Below are 22,451 nucleotides of genomic sequence, written 5' to 3'. Positions count from 1 at the left end.
CGTTTACCTGCTCGGGACAAGCAGGAACTAAGCTTGGGGATGCTGATACGTCTCCGACATATCGATAATTTCTTATGTTCCATGCCACATTATTGATGATATCTACATGTTTTATACACATTATATGTCGTATTTATGCATTTTCCGGCACTAACCTATTAACGAGATGCCGAAGAGCCGCTTGCTCGTTTTCGCTGTTTTTGGTTTCAGAAATCCTACAAAGGAAATATTCTCGGAATTGGACGAAATCAACGCCCAGGGTCCTATTTTTGCACGAAGCTTCCAGAAGACCGAGGGGGAAAGGAAGTGGGGCCACGAGGCGCCGACACAACAGGGCGGCGCGGCCTGGCCCTTGGCCGCGCGGCCCTGGTGTGTGGGGCCCTCGTGTTGCCCCCCGCGTTGCCCTTCCGCCTACTTAAAGCCTTCGTCGCGAAACCCCCAGTACCGAGAGCCACGATACGGAAAACCTTACTGAGACGCCGCCGCCGCCAATCCCATCTCGGGGGATTCTGGAGATCGCCTCCGGCACCCTGCCGGAGAGGGGAATCATCTCCCGGAGGACTCTTCACCGCCATGGTCGCCTTCGGAGTGATGAGTGAGTAGTTCACCCCTGAACTATGGGTCCATAGCAGTAGCTAGATGGTTGTCTTCTCCTCATGTGCTTCATTGCCGGATCTTGTGAGCTGCCTAACATGATCAAGATCATCTATCCGTAATTCTATATGTTGTGTTTGTCGGGATCCGATGGATAGAGAATACTATGTTATGTTGATTATCAATCTATTACCTATGTGTTGTTTATGATCTTGCATGCTCTCCGTTATTAGTAGAGGCTCGGCCAAGTTTTTGCTCTTAACTCCAAGAGGGAGTATTTATGCTCGATAGTGGGTTCATGCCTCCATTAAATCTGGGACAGTGACACAAAGTTCTAAGGTTGTGGATGTGCTGTTGCCACTAGGGATAAAACATTGATGCTATGTCCGAGGATGTAGTTATTGATTACATTACGCACCATACTTAATGCAATTGTCTGTTGTTTTGCAACTTAATACTGGAAGGGGTTTGGATGATAACTCGAAGGTGGACTTTTTAGGCATAGATGCATGCTGGATAGCGGTCTATGTACTTTGTCGTAATGCCCAATTAAATCTCACAATACTCATCATATCATGTATGTGCATGGTCATGCCCTCTCTATTTGTCAATTGCCCGACTGTAATTTGTTCACCCAACATGCTATTTATCTTATGGGAGAGACACCTCTAGTGAACTGTGGACCCCGGTCCATTCTTTTACATCGAATACAATCTATCGCAATACTTGTTTTACTTGTTCTTTGCAAACAATCATCATCCACACTATACATCTAATCCTTTGTTACGAGCAAGCCGGTGAGATTGACAACCTCATCTGTTTCGTTGGGGCAAAGTACTTTGGTTGTGTTGTGCGAGGTTCCACGTTGGCGCCGGAATCCCCGGTGTTGCGCCGCACTACATCTCGCCGCCATCAACCTTCAACGTGCTTCTTGGCTCCTCCTGGTTCGATAAACCTTGGTTTCTTTCTGAGGGAAAACTTGCCGCTGTACGCATCACACCTTCCTCTTGGGGTTCCCAACGGACGCGTGCTGTACGCGTATCAGCGATTTTCACCCATTTGTTTGGTGCACTTTGACGGTTCAGCTATGGTCTTATATGTTGGAAGTGTGGCATCTACCTCCTGGTGATTCAATTGAAAATACTGGGTAGAATGGCTCTTGACTCTGTTGTGGGATAAATCAAGCACTGAGAGAAGTATGATTCTCATGACATTCTAGCGGATTTGGCACGTCCGCAATGAGATCATCCAAGATAAACCACCACCGGCGTTGGAAGCCTCTCGCCGTTTTCTTGTGAGTTACCTGGAATCCATAGTTAACATCAAGTGATACTGAAGATATTCTAAAAGCAAGTTCATTTTTGATCAAGAGGAACAACTGAAAGGATCGTATGCCGCACCTAGAGGGGGGGGGGGGGGGAATAGGTGCTAACCAATTTTTAGTTCTTTTTCAATTTAGGCTTGACACAAAGGTAAATTCTCTAGATATGCAACTAAGTGGATTTACCTATATGACAAGGTTACCAACTAAGCAAGATATAGCTACGCAATATATAGGAGATAGAATAGGTTAGAGGTAACAGAGAGTGGAGCACGCGATGACACGAAGATGATTCCCGTAGTTCCCTTCCTTTGCAAGAAGGTACGTCTACGTTTGGAGGAGTGTGGTTGCTATGAAAGCCAAACCAACAGCCACGAAGGCTTCACTCAGATCTCCTGTGAGCAACGCCACGAAGGCCTAGCCCACTTCCACTAAGGGATTTCCTCGAGGCGGAAACCGGGCCTTTACAAGGTTCTTCGGGCACACATCCACAACCATATTGGAGGCTCCCAAATCTGTAACAACACAACAATCAACAACAATACATCAACACAAATCAACTAGGGATCCAAAGAGGAACACTAGCAAGGGGGCCCTCAACAAAATGAGGAGGAAATGCAAATTACTTCGGTGAAGATGTAGATCGGGGTCTTCTCCTTCGATTCTCCAAAGCACAAGGGATTTGGGTGGTTGAGGGAGGAGATCCGATGAATTTGGTGTTCTTGGTGGCTCAACAATGGTGTCTTGTTTTTTGGGGAAGAAGTGAGCCGCTGAACCCTTGGAGAAGAAGGGTGTTTTATACCCCTAAAGAAATGGCCGTTGAAGGGCTGACCGGTAGTACCGGCCAAGATCGAGCAGCGCTGGCCAGGAGAGGAGCGGCCACGTGGCCACGAGTGAGCCGGGCCGAAGGGGAGGCCGGAGCCTCCGGTCGGGGTACCGGCCGTGGTACCTCCGGGGCTCCAACTCCCCTAGCACCTATACTGAGGCGCGGGGCGCCCAACCGGTACCTTGGGCGGTACCAAGGCCGGAGCCTCCGGCCGTGGCCAGGCCGGCGGTACCGCCCAAGCCTCCGGCCCCCTTTTCTTTCTCCTCTATTTCTTCTTCTCTTCTTCTTCTTCTGTTTTCTTCCTATCTTCTTTTCTTTCTTTTCTCTTCCATTCTTGCTTCCAATAACCAACCACAAACCAATGCCATTTGATATCTTGCACGCTCTTCACTTTTTGGGCATCTAGAGAATGCAACAACCTACAAATCTTATATACCGAAATGCTCATATATCATCATTGTCATCAACACCAAAACCACATATAAAATGAGATATGTTCTTTCAATCTCCCCCTTTTTGGTTTCTTGATGACAACATAAGATTTGCATAAGATGTGAGTATTTGAGCAAAGAAAATATAAGACGATATAAGAAGCTCCCCCTAGACATGTGCATCCAATAGAATTATCATTTGAATAAGAGGCACATAATCTAGGATCAATATACTCAAGTAAATACGATTCACCAACAAGTGCAAAGATAAAGAGTAAGCAAATAAATTCATCACTTGCATTTGTGAATAGACAAGCATATGTGAGTAAAGACAAGTGTTGAGTTTAGAGATCATACCACATGAAGTTCACTTAGTCTTTACCATAGATAGATAGATAGGTAATGTCTCATACATAGATAGATAGCCCCTATGTCTCACACACATAGATAAGGTTCATAAAGCATAATAAGTAGTTCTCAACAATAGATAACCATAAGTCACAAGCATAAAGAGTCAAAGAAAAACGCAAGCTTGTGACTTACCATGCAAATCCCGAACCTAATAGAACTCTTCTCCCCCTTTGACATCAAGATGCCAAAAAGGTTGAAGAGCGATGCTATCGTCCCTAGGCATCAAGGAAGTCCCCGGCAACATCGGAGTCGACATCGTAGGAGGGTCCGTCCTCGCCATCAGACCACTGGCTATGAGCAGAAATCCACTGAGGCTTCGGAAGGATATTCTCTTCAGATCCTGGAGGAGACACTTCCACACCAAGCTTTCTCATGATGCTCTTCTGACAGCATCGAGCTTTCTTCTCGGCCACATAGGAGTCATACATACGCTCCTGAATATCCAGCTGGAGGCAGAAGGTCTTCTTTACCTTGATCTTGAGCTTGGTGTACCAAGAGAGCTCGAGCATGGGATCATATGTGGAGTGAGCTGGAGGCTCCCCAAGGGCCATATGAGCAATAAAGCCATCAAACCGGCGAGCAGGAGCAGTGGAAGGATCTGCAGGACCTGCTGAAGGAGCTGTTGAGGCAGAAGGAGCTGCAGAGGCTGAGGTAGAAGCTAGGAGCCCATGATCTTTGATAAGAGGGTTCTTGCGACGATGATCAGTGAGGGATGAAAATGGTTCCTGAATAGCACCCTCAAATTTATGACGCCACACCTCAGAAATAAGCTTCATGATGAAGGGAGCAAAGGCAGGAGACCTCTTCTCCACCATACGCAGGAAAATCTGGTTCCACAGGAAATCCATGACATCCATCTTCACACCCTTGCCCTTCCGGAGATGAGTTTGAAGCATCAAGTCAATGACAAAAGAATGGATCTCATCAACGTTACCTACTTTGACGGCAACTGTCTCACGGTAGATGCAAAGCATAATATAATATACGGGTTGGAGACCGGAAGTGAATCCAAGCTTGCATCGACCGGGCATATAGAGCGGCTCAAGAACATCTTTGGTGCTTGCAGTAGAATCCCCGTGAAACCTCCAACCACTAGAACGGTCATCTTCACAATTTTCCGGTAGAGGATAGCCAAGAATCTGTCCAAAGGTTCTCCAAGTGGTAGTGAGTACCTCATCACGAGTCATCCAAGTAATGGAGCGAGCTTTATCCTCATGAAAATAGACTGTGGCAAAGAACTGAGTCACAAGGTAAGGATCATAGTTGCATTGGAAAGTCATAATGGAAGCAAACCAAACTCCTCGCAAATCCCAAGTGCTTCATGAAAGTAGGCATCCTTCTTCAAATGGTCAATGTTGATATACCGTTGATCAACCACCTTCACCTTGGGAGGATAGACTTCATTGAATATGCGCTCTTGGACCTCGGTGTAGAAGTGGCGGTTGCGGGTGCGAGAAGACCGAGGCCCCAAATAGGGGTTAGCGGTGCGAATAGCCATGTATGCATGAAGGCGGACACTGCCATAAGACTCAATAGCCTTTTCCCCTCTCTTTTTATTTGCCAAAGAAGCGCCACGAGCAGTAGTGGCACGGGGTAACACTTCATCTTGTTCAACAATCTCATCCTCAAGAATTGGAACCCCTCGCCTCTTCCGTGATCAACCAGAACCACTAGCACCTGTGAAATAGACAAACAGAGCCGAGGGACATATGGGATAAGTGCACAAGCTCATCTCTATTGGACAAAACTTTTACCCAAAATACACATGCATGATAAAAAAAATTTGGCCACACACTATAGGTAAAAAGTGCTACATAGTAGAGGTTAACGGTGCTACATACTAGAGGACATAGATGAGCAATAGATACAACCTCTTTGTGTAGGATTTAGCCAAAAAACTAAGCATGTAGAACCGAAAACCAACATATATGCGAGCCAAAAATACGAAAAAAATACGCGGAGAGAGGAGCTAATACCGGGAGCCATGGAGGAGGAGAGGTGGGGGAAGGCTCCCACGGAGCCGATCCGGCCGGAGGTGGCCGGAGGATGGCCGGGGAACCGGTGGCGGCGCGAGGGCGGAGCGACGGCTGAGCGAGTGAAGGTTGCTGGGAGGGGAAAGAATGGGGAGAGCGTGGGGGTCGACCCCTCCTGTGTGGAGGTACCGGCCCGAGGCCGGCGGTAGTACCGGCCAGGCCCCGGCGGTACTACCGGCCTGGTCAGGCCCGGGTCGGCCATCCTCCCTCCTTTTTTTTCGTTTTGAAAGACACCCTCTTTTACTATAAACACAATTTGGTCAAGGATAAACATGAGTTTTGGTATGCATTTTTTTTGAAACGAGCTTGTGCAAGAGATAGAATGTTTTTAGAGATGAGAGAATGGCTTAGGATGGACACAAAGAGAGGTATGGTACTATGAACTCAAGTTTGCAAGGATCAAATCAAGAGAAAGCCAAACACTGAGCCAATTCCCATAAAAACATGAAAGACCACAAAGGAGCAACGCGTTAAGATCCAATAAGAACAATACTTCACAAAAAAAAAGGTCGGTGGCCTAGGCCACCATATATGAGTGATAAGGTATGGCACTGCGAAGATATATCTGCGGTGACTGTCACACCCCACTTTTGCAACCTTGAATTAGTTGTCCATATTTTAAAAATTAGGGGGAACAAAAACTTTTTCTATAGGCTTAGTAGAAGAATTGCCTTGATCTGTTTGTTATGATGAATTTCTTTGATCTGTTGGTAGATGAATTGTCTTGATTTGCTTTGTTGAGTTTTGTCGTGAGCTACCTCAAAGAACAACACCCCTAGTGGTAAATCAAACAACTCACCAAATAAAACACATGTGTGGCTTAGGAAAAATATTTTCCTTCTTACTACACCAATCTCTCTACTTATGGCAACATGAGTGTGCCCTCTTGAAGTTCCTCTTGGTGTTCTAAATCTAGCGCAATTTATCCTTGAATCAAAACTTGGGATCATCTGCTGACTTATCATATCTTTCCCTTGCCATCTAAAGCAATGCACTTGGTCCTAAACCTACCATATCTTGAGCACTTCTCAACCATGTACTTGCCTTGAACGAAATCCCTCTATACTCTTTTATCCTTGTCTGTTTTGAGGCTAAGTCAACCATCTGTTTTGGTAGGCTCAAAAGTTCCAAACTTTGGCAGTTGATCTTTTAGCACCCTCAATTGTTTCTGGTGACCCCAATGCATGGATCTCATATGTACATCACCATCTTCAACCTCCACGACTTGCATGTCTCAGTCTATCCTTGTGACACATATATTCCACTTGATCTTATACCATATCCAGTGTTCTGCACTAGATCACTTCTTCCTCTTTTACCTCTTGTTTTTATTTTGATCCAAATTTAATCTACACAAAACCAAGAGTGGGAATGATGGGTACATTTTGTAGCCACCATCTTCCCTTGAGAACACTTCTCCCTAAATTAGTTTTCTTTCTCAAGCACCCTATTATTTTTCCCTCTCTAGTTTTGATCACAAAACTACTTCTAGTTTTATTAAATCTTTTCAAGATATTTCTTCAAAGAAAACAAAGAACTGAAATGGGTTTTGTTTCTCATCCCATTTCTACCAAGTACTGATTTCTGAAACATTACTCTCTATTTTGCTTTCTTTTTAACAAAAAGCTTGATTATGGTACCTATACCATTTCTTGTTTTCCTCTTGCTATTTTACATTTGAGAAAAACTCTACTTTACTTGAGAAAGTAAGTAAAACATTTTAACCTCCTATGTTCCAACTAGTTTTCTCTCAACATTTTAAAATTCCATTCCACTTGAGTTCATTCCCAATTGTCCCTAGACAATTGAGGTGTTTCATATACTTTTCAAATAGATTTTTTTTTTCAAATGGCAAAACTTGCACATCTTATGCACACCTCTGATCTACCACATTGTATTCCGCCATCCTCCAATTCTTGATCAAATGGATGATCATTTGATACTCTCAAATCACTCCCAATTGACCTCTTACTTGAAGAGCAACTTATATTTCATCTCACTCCTCTATTCTTTCCATCACCACCTTAACCTCATGAATTGATGACTTATGTCAATATATTCATCATTGTGAGTATTTGGATACTTCACCCACCATCTCTCATAACCTTGCTCTACCATTGTCTAAACCACCATCACCACCCCATCTACCTTGACATGCTCATGCATTGTTGCATGTGGTCAATCCCAATCCTTCCAAATTTGAATTCAAGTAAAAATTTCTAATCATCATCTATACCTTTGGGTATATTTTTCATCTTATGTTTGTCACAACCAAAGTGGTAGCAATTATCCTTATATTACATACCACCTCACACTTCTTCTTATCTATATGTATCTACTCTTATTCTTATCATCATCAAAATCACTCATTGACATTACCTCCTCAACATCATGCCTTGGCCTATGCACATGGATGTTGTGCATCTCTATCTCATTGATCATTTTTTTGGCAAGATTGGAGCCGGCCAATTTGGGTATGCATTCAAATTTCGGCCAGCACTACCTCCTCTTTTCCTTCTTATAAAAGACATGCCTCCCACCTAACCCAATCAATAAATGGGCAGCCACCCACCATAGCCAATCAAAGAAGGAGGCAGCCACCCCTCTCCCTCTATAAATTGGCCCTTGGCCGGCCACTCCTCCCCTTTGCTTCTTTTCTTTTCACTCTCCACTCCCTCGCACTCTCCTTCTCTCCCCCACCACGAGATGCTGCTCCTCCTAAGCTCCATGGCCAGCCATGGCCATGGAAAGCACTCCAAGATGAACCTCCCTCCTCCCTCAAGCTCCTCCTCACCATGAGAGCATCCCTCTCACTCTCTTCTCCCCTAACCCTTGATGAATCCAGCTCTCTTTCTCTCTTCTCCTCTCACAAGATTGGATCTTGATGCAGGTGCATGTTGGTCCAAGCATGGAGAAGCTTCACCTATCCTCAGATCTGAAGTTCTTGAGCAAAGTTCGTGCAAATCCCTGCAGTAATTTCTTCAAACTTGTTGTTTCAGATTCTGGTACGAACTTGTAAAATCCACCAAAACTCGTGTACAGCTCCGAATTGAGTGATTAAAAGTTCCACGGTTATCTAATGAAAAGATCTACAACTTGGCGGTGGTTTCATCCTCAAATTCGTAACAGATCTTCCTGAGTAATTAAAGTTCTTAAAACATGTAGATTCACTGTTTGTTAGATTTGATTTGTTTTACAAAACCTTTTTGAGCAAACTCAACTGGGGATGAAAGCCCTCTCCAGTAGCTTCACTTTTTGGTTGGTCTCACCTCAAATGACTTCCTAGAAATGAAATGGTTCACAGATCAAGTTCTGGTCAGATCTGACTTTGTCTTTTTAGACCAGGGGCTTCGAGACGAATTTGCGAGTGAAAACAATTGCATTAGAACCGTATTGTCAATACCTTTCAGATGCCACTGACCTCATATTTTTAGGATTTTTCTACGATTTTTGGCATACAGATCTTGTTTTCTGTACAGTCAGATTCAAGCAAAGTCCTAAAATTGTAGGTTCAACCTTTTTGAGTGATTCCAATAGGGTTTATATTAGTACTGGACATCTAGGAAAAATATTACTATTAGTCTCTGTTCATGCATATTTGTTACTGTTAGTAATGTATATGTGTGACATGCATTGTTGAAGCAAAACTTTTTGGTTTATTTGAAAACTTTAACCACCTCTTCGTATTAAAATTGGTCAACCAATGTTTTATGATTGAAAAACAAAACCTTTGCAACTTAACCAAGTTCTATTGTTTTGCTTAAGATCTTCAAATGGTGTGGCATATCTTTGCCTCCTATTTTTGTATAGTGTTGTGTAAGCCAAATAAAACAGGAAGAGTAGTTTCCCGCTTTTCCAAAAATGTTTGAAATTATATTATGAATGTTTTTGCTGCCCAACTAATGCACTTGTCCTCCTTATGATGTTATCTACGAGGGGGTACTTAGTTGTTCCATGGTGATACAAAGAGAGTCAATTGCTAAGTTGTGATACTCTCATACCTTTACTAGGTAAATAAAATGGGTTTTCTTTTAGTTGTTTTGTAGTATCTATAAGTCCTTAATATGTTAGCCTTAGTAGAGTGGTTAACTTTTGATTGTTGTTTGTTGCATGCTTGTTATTATTGGTGCAATGTGTTGATTGTGTTCTTTTTATATTTTTCGGCGATAGATGCGAACCATTCCGGAGAAGAAGAACAAGTGGATCGGACAAGGATTTTATTTATATTGTTGGAATTATTGTTGGATGGAGTTGAAGAAGCCCAGGGACAAACAAGCCAACCAAGGCAGGCCATCTCTTGATCTCCGATTATTGAATCACATATTGTGGTTACTTGTTGTTATTCTTGTCTCTCGTTTTATCTTGTGTTCTTTCTACTTATGTTGATGGAGCGTGCTCACCGTGAGCATGTTGATTCTCTTTGACACCTCACCTACAATTCCCCTTTTTGGAAATGGTGATCATAACCATTATCTTGGTGTACCCTCTAAGTGTGATGGTATGCCCACCTACCTTGAGTGTGTCGACCTCTCGACACCCTTTTTGCACCCCTTAGTGGTATGATGGTTAGTATCATGCCCTTGTTATACCTTCTACCTTGTTGATGCTTACATACTTACTCCCAAGTATGTTGAACATCTTGTTGATACTAGGGATACTTACTCTCAAGTATGTTGAACCTCTTGTTGATGCTATACATACTTATTCCCAAGTATGTTGAACCTCTTTTTGATGCTAGGCATACTTAATCTCAAGTATGTCGAACCCATTGTTGATGTTACACATACTTACTCTCAAGTATGTTGAAACCCTTGTTGTTTTTATGCATGCTTACCCGAAGCATGTATGCCCCCTTGACCACCTATTTTATCATCTTCTTCATGGTATGATGATTAACATCATGACCCTTGTCGAACAATCCTACCTATGTTGTTCCCATGCATGCTTATCCTAAGCATGTATGATCCCCTTGACATCTAAATTATCATCTCTTAGTGGTATGATGGCTAGCATCGTGCCATTTATATATCTTAGCTCTTACATACAACTTTAGGTTGGGAAAACCACGATGTTTTATGTTTTGGAAAAACTTTGAAAACTTTGGGAAGATGTTGTCTTGCCCAAGTGTTGTTCAAGAGAAAGGTCCTAATGTTTCGGAAAGTGGTATGGTTGGTTGTGGACAAACAAAGGAAGTGTGAGTAAAATGTTTTTAAAGGAGCACTGCGTATAAGTGTACGCCAGCCCAACTTTTATTGCGCAACCACTCTACCCAAATATGGGCACGGGGCTTAGCCCTAGTTTGTTGAAGATGGCATGAGACACCTTCGCAACTTTCTAGGGAGGGTCACGACGACCTCTGACGCCAGGTTGCGCTCTGAAGGAGGCAATACACTGCATTAACTTGTAGCCGGACGATTACTGAGGGTCTTCTGTCGTGGCACCGGAGATACGCTAAAAAAGGAGGTATGTTGCCGGGGTGCCGGGAAGGGTTAAGCCCGCAGGGAAGGACTCATGCCTGTGGAGATAAGTGAAAGGTTATGTTCGGGTATCCGTCGTGGCATATGTTGTTATGCGGGGATGATGCCCACACGATAGGTATCCGGATAGTAGTGGAGAAAGTGTGCAAACTCTGCAGAGTCAAATATATTCGAATAGCCGTGTCCGCGGTCATGGACGGGTTGCAAAGGCCTACCTTAACCTGGGCTAGTTTTGTTTTAGAAAAGTTTTACAAAGAAAAAGAGAAAGTTGTTTTCGGAGTACCGGAAGGGTACGGGAAAATGGTTGACCATGCGCAAATGGTCGGAAAGGAAATAAAAAGGGCTACTCCCATCCTAGTGTTTTATGTTGAAGAACTCTTTTGAAGTATCTTCTTTAACAAAGATATAGAGATTTCATAGGTTATCTTTTGAAGTATCTTCTTAAATAAAGATATAGAGATGTCATAGAACCCTCTTAGTGTCCCTGATACGTCTCCAACGTATCTATAATTTCTGATGTTCCATGCTAGTTTTATGACAATACCTACATGTTTTGCTCACACTTTATAATGATTTTATGCATTTTCCGGAACTAACCTATTAACAAGATGCCGAAGTGCCAGTTCCTGTTTTCTGCTGTTTTTGGTTCCAGAAAGGCTGTTCGGGCAATATTCTCGGAATTCGACGAAACAAAAGCCAAACATCTTATTTTACCGAGACGGACCAGAACACCGAAGGGGAGACGGAGTGGAGGCCCAGGGCCCCCACACCATAGGCCGGCGCAGCCAAGAGGGGGGGCGCGCCACCCTATGGGGTGGCCCCCTAGGCACCTCCTTGCGCCGCCTCTTCGCCTATATTATCCCTCGTGACCTAAAAACCCGACACCAATTGACGAAATTCCAGAAAGACTCCAGGGACGCCGCCGCCATCGCGAAACTCTGTTTCGGGGGACAGAAGTCTCTGTTCCGGCACGCCGCCGGGATGGGGAATTGCCCCCGGAGTCATCTCCATCGACACCACCGCCATCTTCATCGTCATCGCTATCTCCCATGATGAGGAGGGAGTAGTTCTCCCCCGAGGCTGAGGGCTCTACCGGTAGCTATGTGGTTCATCTCTCTCTCCCATGGTGTGATCTTTATGTGATCATGAGCTTTGTATCACTATTAATCTATGTGCTACTCTAGTGATGTTATTAAAGTAGTCTATTCCTCCTCCATGATGTAATGTTGACAGTGTGTGCATCATGTAGTACTTGGCGTAGGTTATGATTGTAATCTCTTGTAGATTATGAAGTTAACTATTACTATGATAGTATTGATGCGATCTATTCCCCTTTTCATAGCTATTGTTGACAGTGTGTATGCTATGTTAGTACTCGGTCTAAATTGCAACGGTCTATTATGCACTCTAGAGGTTACTTAAATATGAACTCCGGAGGTTGTGGAGCTTGTTTACTCCGGCTTGAGGTGTGCTTTTATAGCCCTACACAATGAATGGTGTTTGTTATCCAACAAGAGAGTGTGAGAAAGTAGCACAAGTGAAGAGAAGTTATTTATTTATGTGATCATTGTTGAGAGTGTCCACTAGTGAAAGTATTATCCCTAGGCCTTGTTTCCAAATATCGAATCACCGTTTATTTACTGTTCTACTGCATGTTTACTTGCTGCCATATTTATTTCAGATTGTTATTACCACTCATATTCATCCATATCACTTGTATCTTACTATCTCTTCGCCGAACTAGTGCACCTATACATCTGACAAGTGTATTAGGTGTGTTGGGGACACAAGAGACTTCTTGTATCTTAGTTGCAGGGTTGCTTGAGAGGGATATCTTTGACCTCTACCTCCCTGAGTTCGATAAACCTTGGGTGATTCACTTAAGGGAAATTTGCTGCTGTTCTACAAACCTCTGCTCTTGGAGGCCCAACACTGTCTACAGGAATAGAAGCGTGCGTAGACATCAAGCTATTTTCTGGAGCCGTTGCCGGGGAGGTAAGGTAAAGGTATTCACATCCTCCGACTACTAAGCTATTTCCTAGCACTGTTGCCGGTGTGTGAGTGCTCGAAGCTATTTCCTTTAGATTCTGCAATTATATCTTTTTGTTTCTTGTTTTTATTCCACTAGTTAGGCTTAATGGAAAACAACAAAAATGTTAGAGATCTTTATAGCATTTATCTTGAGTTAGGACATGAGGTGTTTGAAGAGAAAATTAAAAAACCTATGGAACTTTATATGCATGCTAATGGCAATGTTATTAGTATGAATGCTTTGAACACCATTATTGCTAATGCTATGGAAAATTCTAAGCTTGGGGAAGCTGGTTTTGATGAGCATGATATTTTTAGTCCCCCAAGCATGGAGGAGAAAATTTACTTTGATGATACTTTACCTCCTATATATGATGATTACAATTATGACTATCATATTTTCAGTCCACCTACTATTGAGGAGAAAATTAATTATGATTACAATACGCCTCCTATATATGATGATTATGGTGATGAGAATAATAATGATAGCTATTTTATTGAATTTTCTCCCACTACAATTAATAGTAATGATTATGCTTATGTGGAGAGTAATGATACGTTTATGCATGTGAATAAGAATGCTTTATGTGATAGTTATATTGTTGAGTTTGTTCATGATGCTACTGAAAGTTAATATGAGAGAGGGAAACATGGTTATAAGCATCTTAATAATATCAAGTTTCCCCTCTTTATGTTGAGAATCTTGAAGTTGCGCTTGTGTTGCCTTTCTATGCTTATTGCATTATGCTTACATGACTTGTTTATTTACAAGATTCCTTTTCATAGGAAGTGGGTTAGACTTAAAAGTGTTTCTTATTTGCTTTTGATGCTCTCTTTTGCTTCAACTCTTATTTCTTGCGAGTGCATCATTAAAATTACTGAGCCCATCTTAATGGCTATAAAGAAAGCACTTCTAGGGAGATAACCCATGTTTTATTTTTGCTACTGTTTTGTTGTGTCTTGGAAGTTGTTACTACTGTACCAACCGCTCCTTATCTTTATTTTATTGCATTGTTGTGCCAAGTAAAGTCTTTGATAGTAAAGTTGATACTAGATTTGGATTTCTGCGCAGCAACAGATTTCTTGCTGTCACGAATTTGAGTAGATCTCTCTGTAGGAAACTCAGAAAAATCAGCGAAAATTCATGAGCAATCCTCGTATATGTACGCAACTTTCATTCAATTTGAGCTTCTTCATCTGAGGATGTTAAGTGCCTCTAAAAAATTCGTATTTAGGGACTGTTCTGTTTTGACAGATTCTGCCTTTTATTTCACATTGCCTCTTTTACTGTGTTGAATGGATTTCTTTGTTCCATTAACTTTCAGTAGCTTTGGGTAATGTCCAGAAGTGTTGGGAATGATTGTGTCCTCTCTGAACATGTGAATTTTTGATTATGCACTAACCCTCTAATGAGTTTGTTTTGAGTTTGGTGTGGAGGAAGTTTTCAAGGATCAAGAGAGGAGGATGATACAATATGATCAAGAAGAGTGAAAAGTCTAAGCTTGGGGATGCCCCCGTGGTTCATCCCTGCATATTTCTAGAAGACTCAAGCATCTAAGCTTGCACTAGTAGGAAAATGCTCATTAGTGGCGCACCAAAAATAGATTCTATGGCGCATGGGTGGTGCGCCACAGAAACTTCGCCACAAAAATAAGGATTCTGTGGCGCACCTTCGCATGCGCCGCAGAATTAAGGTTTCTGTGGCGCACCAGTACTTCGGTGCGCCACAGAAAAAGATGCGCCACGAAGTTCGTTTCGGTGCGCCACGAAATTGCTCGTATTATACAAGATTTTGAGCTCCCTGCCATACACATACAGGTTATACACAACAATATACATATAATATACAGATTATATACAGTTGCAGATATAATATAAATAGCATGTATATTGCACAGATATAACATAGACATCATCATCACATTACTTAGAGCCCGATCGAGATACATATATAGTGGCAAGTGTCAAATGTTTTGCATACAACTCTTAATTCATACAAAATTCACAATTTCGAGATACAAAGTAGTCTTCATCCAGTTCCTCCTCTGCTCCCTCATCTCTACCCACCAGGCTCGCTTGCATCGGGGTCTTCATCCAGTTCCTACTATGATGAAAATGGAAGAAAGTGAGACCAACAAGTCCGATGCACACGAGAAATGGAATAAATGCCTCATACATTGTTGGTCAACACAAATATTAACATTCGGGGATGGCGTAAGTGAGACCAAGTCCGATGCACAAGAGATTGATATTTGTGCTATCTTACCAGGCTCACTTACGCCACCCCGAGTGTACGGTGACCAAACATTTTAATCATCGGCATTTTGAAAATCTCAAAGCAAATGGAATGACAAAATGGAATAAGTGCCTCATACATTGTTGGTCAACACAAATACTATGGTCAGAAACCATAGTTGCAGTATACACCGCAGTATACTTTGCAGAAGGGCCCCCTTTCCCCGGCCGCCGTTCCGTGAACGGGTGCTTGACGACTGATGTCTACGGGAGCTTCTATTCTTGTAGACAGTGTTGGGCCTCCAAGAGCAGAGGTTTGTAGAACAGCAGCAAGTTTCCCTTAAGTGGATCACCCAAGGTTTATCGATCTCAGGGAGGAAGAGGTCAAAGATATCCCTCTCATGCAACCCTGCAACCACAAAGCAAGAAGTCTCTTGTGTCCCCAACACACCTAATAGGTGCACTAGTTCGGCGAAGAGATAGTGAAATACAGGTGGTATGAATAAGTAGTAGCAACGGCACCGGAAAAGTGCTTTGCCCGGGACGAGTAAACAAGCGAGTAGTAACGCAGCGGTAGTAACGCGATAAAACGATAAACAAGCAGCGATAGCGAGTATTTAGGAACAAGGCCTAGGGAATAGACTTTCACTAGTGGACACTCTCAACATTGATCACATAACGAACAGATAAATGCATACTCTACACTCTTGTTGGATGATGAACACATTGCGTAGGATTACACGAACCCTCAATGCCGGAGTTAACAAGCTCCACAATAATGCTCATATTTTAGTAACCTTTAGTGTAAGATAGATCAAAAGACTAAACCAAGTACTAGCATAGCATGCACACTTGTCACCTTCATGCATATGTAGGAGGAATAGATCACATCAATATTATCATAGCAATAGTTAACTTCGCAATCTACAAGAGATCATGATCATAGCATAAACCAAGTACTAACACGGTGCACACACTTGTCACCTTTGCACATGTGCGAGGAGGAATAAAACTACTTTAATAACATTGCTAGAGTAGCACATAGATAAATTGTGATACAAACACATTGCAATCATAAAGAGATATAAATAAGCACTTCACTACGCCATTCAACAGTGAATAAGTATTCCGTGAAATATAGCCTAAGAGACCCACACGGTGCACACACTGTCACCTTTACACACGTGGGACAAGGAGTCTCCGGAGATCACATAAGTAAAACTCACTTGACTAGCATAATGACATCTAGATTACAAGCATCATCATATGAATCTCAATAATGTAAGGCAGCTCATGAGATTATTGTATTGAAGCACATAGGAGAGAGATTAACCACATAGCTACCGGTACAGCCCCGAGCCTCGAGGGAGAACTACTCCCTCCTCATGGGAGCAGCAGCGGTGATGAAGATGGTGGTGGAGATGGCAGCGGTGTCGATGGAGAAGCCTTCCGGGGGCACTTCCCCGCTCCGGCAGGGTGCCGGAACAGAGACTCCTGTCCCCCGGATCTTGGCTTCGCGATGGCGGCGGCTCCGGAAGGTTTTCCGTATCGTGGTTTTTTCGCATCGGGGGTTTCGCGACGGAGGCTTTATATAGGCGAAGAGGCGGCGCGGGAGGGTCGAAGGGGTGGCCACACCATAGGCCGGCGCGGCCGGGGCCCGAGCCGCGCCACCCTATCATCCGGGGCCCACAGGGCCCCTCTGCGCGGCTCTCGGGTGTTCCGGATGCTTCCGGTGAAAATAGGAACCTGGGTCTTGATTTCGTCCGATTCCGAGAATATTTCGTTACTAGGATTTCGAAACCAAAAACAGCAGAAAACGAGAACCGGCACTTCGGCATCTTGTTAATAGGTTAGTTCCGAGAAAATGCACCAATATGACATAAAGTGTGCATAAAACATGTAGGTATCATCAATAATATGGCATAGAACATAAGAAATTATCGATACGTCGGAGACGTATCAAGCATCCCTAAGCTTAGTTCTGCTCGTCCCGAGCGGGTAAAACGATAACAAAGATAATTTCTGAAGTGATATGCCATCATAACCTTGATCATACTATTTGTAAACATATGTAGTGGATGCAGCGATCAAAACAATGGTAATGACATGAGTAAACAAGTGAATCATAAAGCAAAGACTTTTCATGAATAGTACTCCAAGACAAGTATTAATAAGTCTTGCATAAGAGTTAACTCATAAAGCAATAAATCAAAGTAAAGGCATTGAAGCAACACAAAGGAAGATTAAGTTTCAGCGGTTGCTTTCAACTTGTAACATGTATATCTCATGGATAATTGTCAACATAGAGTAATATAACAAGTGCAATATGCAAGTATGTAAGAATCAATGCACAGTTAATCACAAGTGTTTGCTTCTTGAGGTGGAGAGAGATAGGTGAACTGACTCAACATAAAAGTAAAGAGAATGGTCCTTCAAAGAGGAAAGCATCGATTGCTATATTTGTGCTAGAGCTTTTATTTTGAAAACATGAAACAATTTTGTCAACGGTAGTAATAAAGCATATGAGTTATGTACATTATATCTTACAAGTTGCAAGTCTCATGCATAGTATACTAATAGTGCCCGCACCTTGTCCTAATTAACTTGGACTACCGGATCTTTGCAATGCACATGTTTTGACCAAGTGTCACAATGGGGTACCTCCATGCCGCCTGTACAAAGGTCTAAGGAGAAAGCTCGCATTTTGGATTTCTCGCTTTTGATTATTCTCAACTTAGACATCCATACCGGGACAACATGGACAACAGATAATGGACTCCTCTTTAATGCATAAGCATGTGGCAACAATTATTATTCTCATATGAGATTGAGGATATATGTCCAAAACTGAAACTTCCACCATGAATCATGGCTTTAGTTAGCGGCCCAAAGTTCTTCTCTAACAATATGCATGCTCCAACCATGAAGGTGGTAGATCTCTCTTGCTTCAAACAAGACGGACATGCATAGCAACTCACATGATATTCAACAAAGAATAGTTGATGGCGTCCCCGAAGCATGGTTATCGCACAACAAGCAACTTAATAAGAGATAAAGTGCATAAGTACATATTCAATACCACAATAGTTTTTAAGCTATTTGTCCCATGAGCTATATATTGCAAAGGTGAATGATGGAATTTTAAAGGTAGCACTCAAGCAATTTACTTTGGAATGGCGGATAAATACCATGTAGTAGGTAGGTATGGTGGACACAAATGGCATAGTGGTTGGCTCAAGTATTTTGGATGCATGAGAAGTATTTCCTCTCGATACAAGGTTTAGGCTAGCAAGGTTATTTGAAACAAACACAAGGATGAACGGTACAGACAAAACTCACATAAAAGACATATTGTAAACATTATAAGACTCCATACCGTCTTCCTTGTTGTTCAAAACTCAATACTAGATGTTATCTAGACTTTAGAGAAACCAAATATGCAAACCAAATTAGCAAGCTCTAAGTATTTCTTCATTAATGGGTGCAAAGTATATGATGCAAGAGCTTAAACATGAGCACAACAATTGCCAAGTATCAAATTATCCAAGACATTTTAGAGTTACTACATGTAGCATTTTCCAATTCCAACCATATAACAATTTAACGAAGATGAAACTTCGCCATGAATACTATGAGTAGAGTCTAAGGACATATTTGTCCATATGCTACAGCGGAGCGTGTCTCTCTCCCATAAAGTGAATGCTAGGATCCATTTTATTCAAACAAAACAAAAAACAAAAACAAACCGACGCTCCAAGCAAAGTACATAAGATGTGACGGAATAAAAATATAGTTTCAGGGGAGGAACCTGATAATTTGTCGATGAAGAAGGGGATGCCTTGGGCATCCCCAAGCTTAGACGCTTGAGTCTTCTTAAAATATGCAGGGGTGAACCACCGGGGCATCCCCAAGCTTAGAGCTTTCACTCTTCTTGATCATAGTATATCATCCTCCTCTCTTGATCCTTGAAAACTTTCTCCACACCAAACTCGAAACAACTCATTAGAGGGTTAGTGCACAATAAAAATTAACATGTTCAGAGGTGACACAATCATTCTTAACACTTCTGGACATTGCATAAAGCTACTGGACATTAATGGATCAAAGAAATTCATCCAACATAGCAAAAGAGGCAATGCGAAATAAAAGGCAGAATCTGTCAAAACAGAACAGTCCGTAAAGATGGATTTTATTAGGCCACCAGACTTGCTCAAATGAAAATGCTCAAATTGAATGAAAGTTGCGTACATATCTGTGGATCATTCACGTAAATTGGCTTAATTTTCTGAGCTACCTACAGGGAGGTAGACCCAGATTCGTGACAGCAAAGAAATCTGGAACTGCGCAGTAATCCAAATCTAGTACTTACTTTACTATCAAAGACTTTACTTGGCACAACAAAACATAAAACTAAGATAAGGAGAGGTTTCTACAGTAGTAAACAACTTCCAAGACACAAATATAAAACAAAGTACTGTAGCAAAATAAACACATGGGTTATCTCCCAAGAAGTTCTTTCTTTATAGCCATTAAGATGGGCTCAGCAGTTTTAATGATGCACTCGCAAGAAATAGTATTTGAAGCAAAAGAGAGCATCAAGAGGCAAATTCAAAACACATTTAAGTCTAACATGCTTCCTATGCATAGGAATCTTGTAAATAAACAAGTTCATGAAGAGCAAAGTGACAAGCATAGGAAGATAAAACAAGTGTAGCTTCAAAAATTTCAGCACATAGAGAGGCATTTTAGTAACATGAAAATTTCTACAACCATATTTTCCTCTCTCATAATAACTTTCAGTAGCATCATGAGCAAACTCAACAATATAACTATCACATAAAGCATTCTTATCATGAGTCTCATGCATAAAATTATTACTCTCCACATAAGCATAATCAATATTAGTAATAGCGGGAGCAAATTCAACAAAGTAGCTATCATTATTATTCTCATCAAGTGTAGGAGGCATAGTATCATCAAAGAAAATTTTCTCCTCAATGCTTGGGGGACTAAAAAGATCATGAAAACCAGCTTCCCCAAGCTTAGAACTTTCTATATCATTATCAACAATGGTGTTCAAAGCGTTCATACTAATATTACTACCGAGCATGCAAATAAGATTTCATAGGTTTTTTAATTTTCGCATCAAACAATCCATGTTTTAAATCAGGAAATAGAATAAGAAGCTCATTGTTGTCCATTATGCCAAACTAGTGTAAACAAGAAACAAAAAGATGCAATTGCAGGATCTAAAGGAAATAGCTTCGAGCACACACACAACGGCAACAGAAAATTACTTTACCTGAGACCGGAGTATGAGAGCCTTTTTACCTTTCCTCCCCGGCAATAGCGCCAGAAAAGTGCTTGATGTCTAGGGGAGCTTCTATTCTTGTAGACAGTGTTGGGCCTCCAAGAGCAGAGGTTTGTAGAACAGCAGCAAGTTTCCCTTAAGTGGATCACCCAAGGTTTATCGATCTCGGGGAGGAAGAGGTCAAAGATATCCCTCTCATGCAACCCTGCAACCACAAAGCAAGAAGTCTCTTGTGTCCCCAACACACCTAATAGGTGCACTAGTTCGGCGAAGAGATAGTGAAATACAGGTGGTATGAATAAGTAGTAGCAACGGCACCAGAAAAGTGCTTTGCCCAGGACAAGTAAACAAGCAGGAGTAACGCAGCAGTAGTAACGCAGATAAAACAAGTAAACAAGCAGCGATAGCGATATTTAGGAACAAGGCCTAGGGAATAGACTTTCACTAGTGGACACTCTCAACATTGATCACATAACAGAACAGATAAATGCATACTCTACACTCTTGTTGGATGATGAACACATTGCGTAGGATTACACGAACCCTCAATGCCGGAGTTAACAAGCTCCACAATAATGCTCATATTTTAGTAACCTTTAGTGTAAGATAGATCAAAAGACTAAACCAAGTACTAGCATATCATGCACACTGTCACCTTCATGCATATGTAGGAGGAATAGATCACATCAATATTATCATAGCAATAGTTAACTTCGCAATCTACAAGAGATCATGATCATAGCATAAACCAAGTACTAACACGGTGCACACACTGTCACCTTTGCACATGTGCAGGAGGAATAAAACTACTTTAATAACATTGCTAGAGTAGCACATAGATAAATTGTGATACAAACACATTGCAATCATAAAGAGATATAAATAAGCACTTCACTACGCCATTCAACAGTGAATAAGTATTCTGTGAAATATAGCCTAAGAGACCCACACGGTGCACACACTGTCACCTTTACACATGTGGGACAAGGAGTCTCCGGAGATCACATAAGTAAAACTCACTTGACTAGCATAATGACATCTAGATTACAAGCATCATCATATGAATCTCAATCATGTAAGGCAGCTCATGAGATTATTGTATTGAAGCACATAGGAGAGAGATTAACCACATAGCTACCGGTACAGCCCCGAGCCTCGAGGGAGAACTACTCCCTCCTCATGGGAGCAGCAGCGGTGATGAAGATGGTGGTGGAGATGGCAGCGGTGTCGATGGAGAAGCCTTCGGGGGCACTTCCCCGCTCCGGCAGGGTGCCGGAACAGAGACTCCTGTCCCCCAGATCTTGGCTTCGCGATGGCGGCGGCTCTGGAAGGTTTTCCGTATCGTGGTTTTTTCGCATCGGGGGTTTCGCGACGGAGGCTTTATATAGGCGAAGAGGCGGCGCAGGAGGGTCGAAGGGGTGGCCACACCATAGGCTGGCGCGGCCAGGGCCCAGGCCGCGCCACCCTATCATCTGGGGCCCACAGGGCCCCCCTATGGCGGCTCTCGGGTGTTCTGGATGCTTCCGGTGAAAATAGGAACCTGGGTCTTGATTTCGTCCGATTCCGAGAATATTTCGTTACTAGGATTTCTGAAACCAAAAACAGCAGAAAACGGCAACCGGCACTTCGGCATCTTGTTAATAGGTTAGTTCCAGAAAATGCACCAATATGACATAAAGTGTGCATAAAACATGTAGGTATCATCAATAATATGGCATAGAACATAAGAAATTATCGATACGTCGGAGACGTATCAACGACACAACAACGCCGATCTG

This window comes from Lolium rigidum, chromosome 4, assembly GCF_022539505.1.
Source record: "Lolium rigidum isolate FL_2022 chromosome 4, APGP_CSIRO_Lrig_0.1, whole genome shotgun sequence".
Classification (NCBI taxonomy): Eukaryota; Viridiplantae; Streptophyta; class Magnoliopsida; order Poales; family Poaceae; genus Lolium; species Lolium rigidum.
This window is presented reverse-complemented; position numbering follows the sequence as displayed.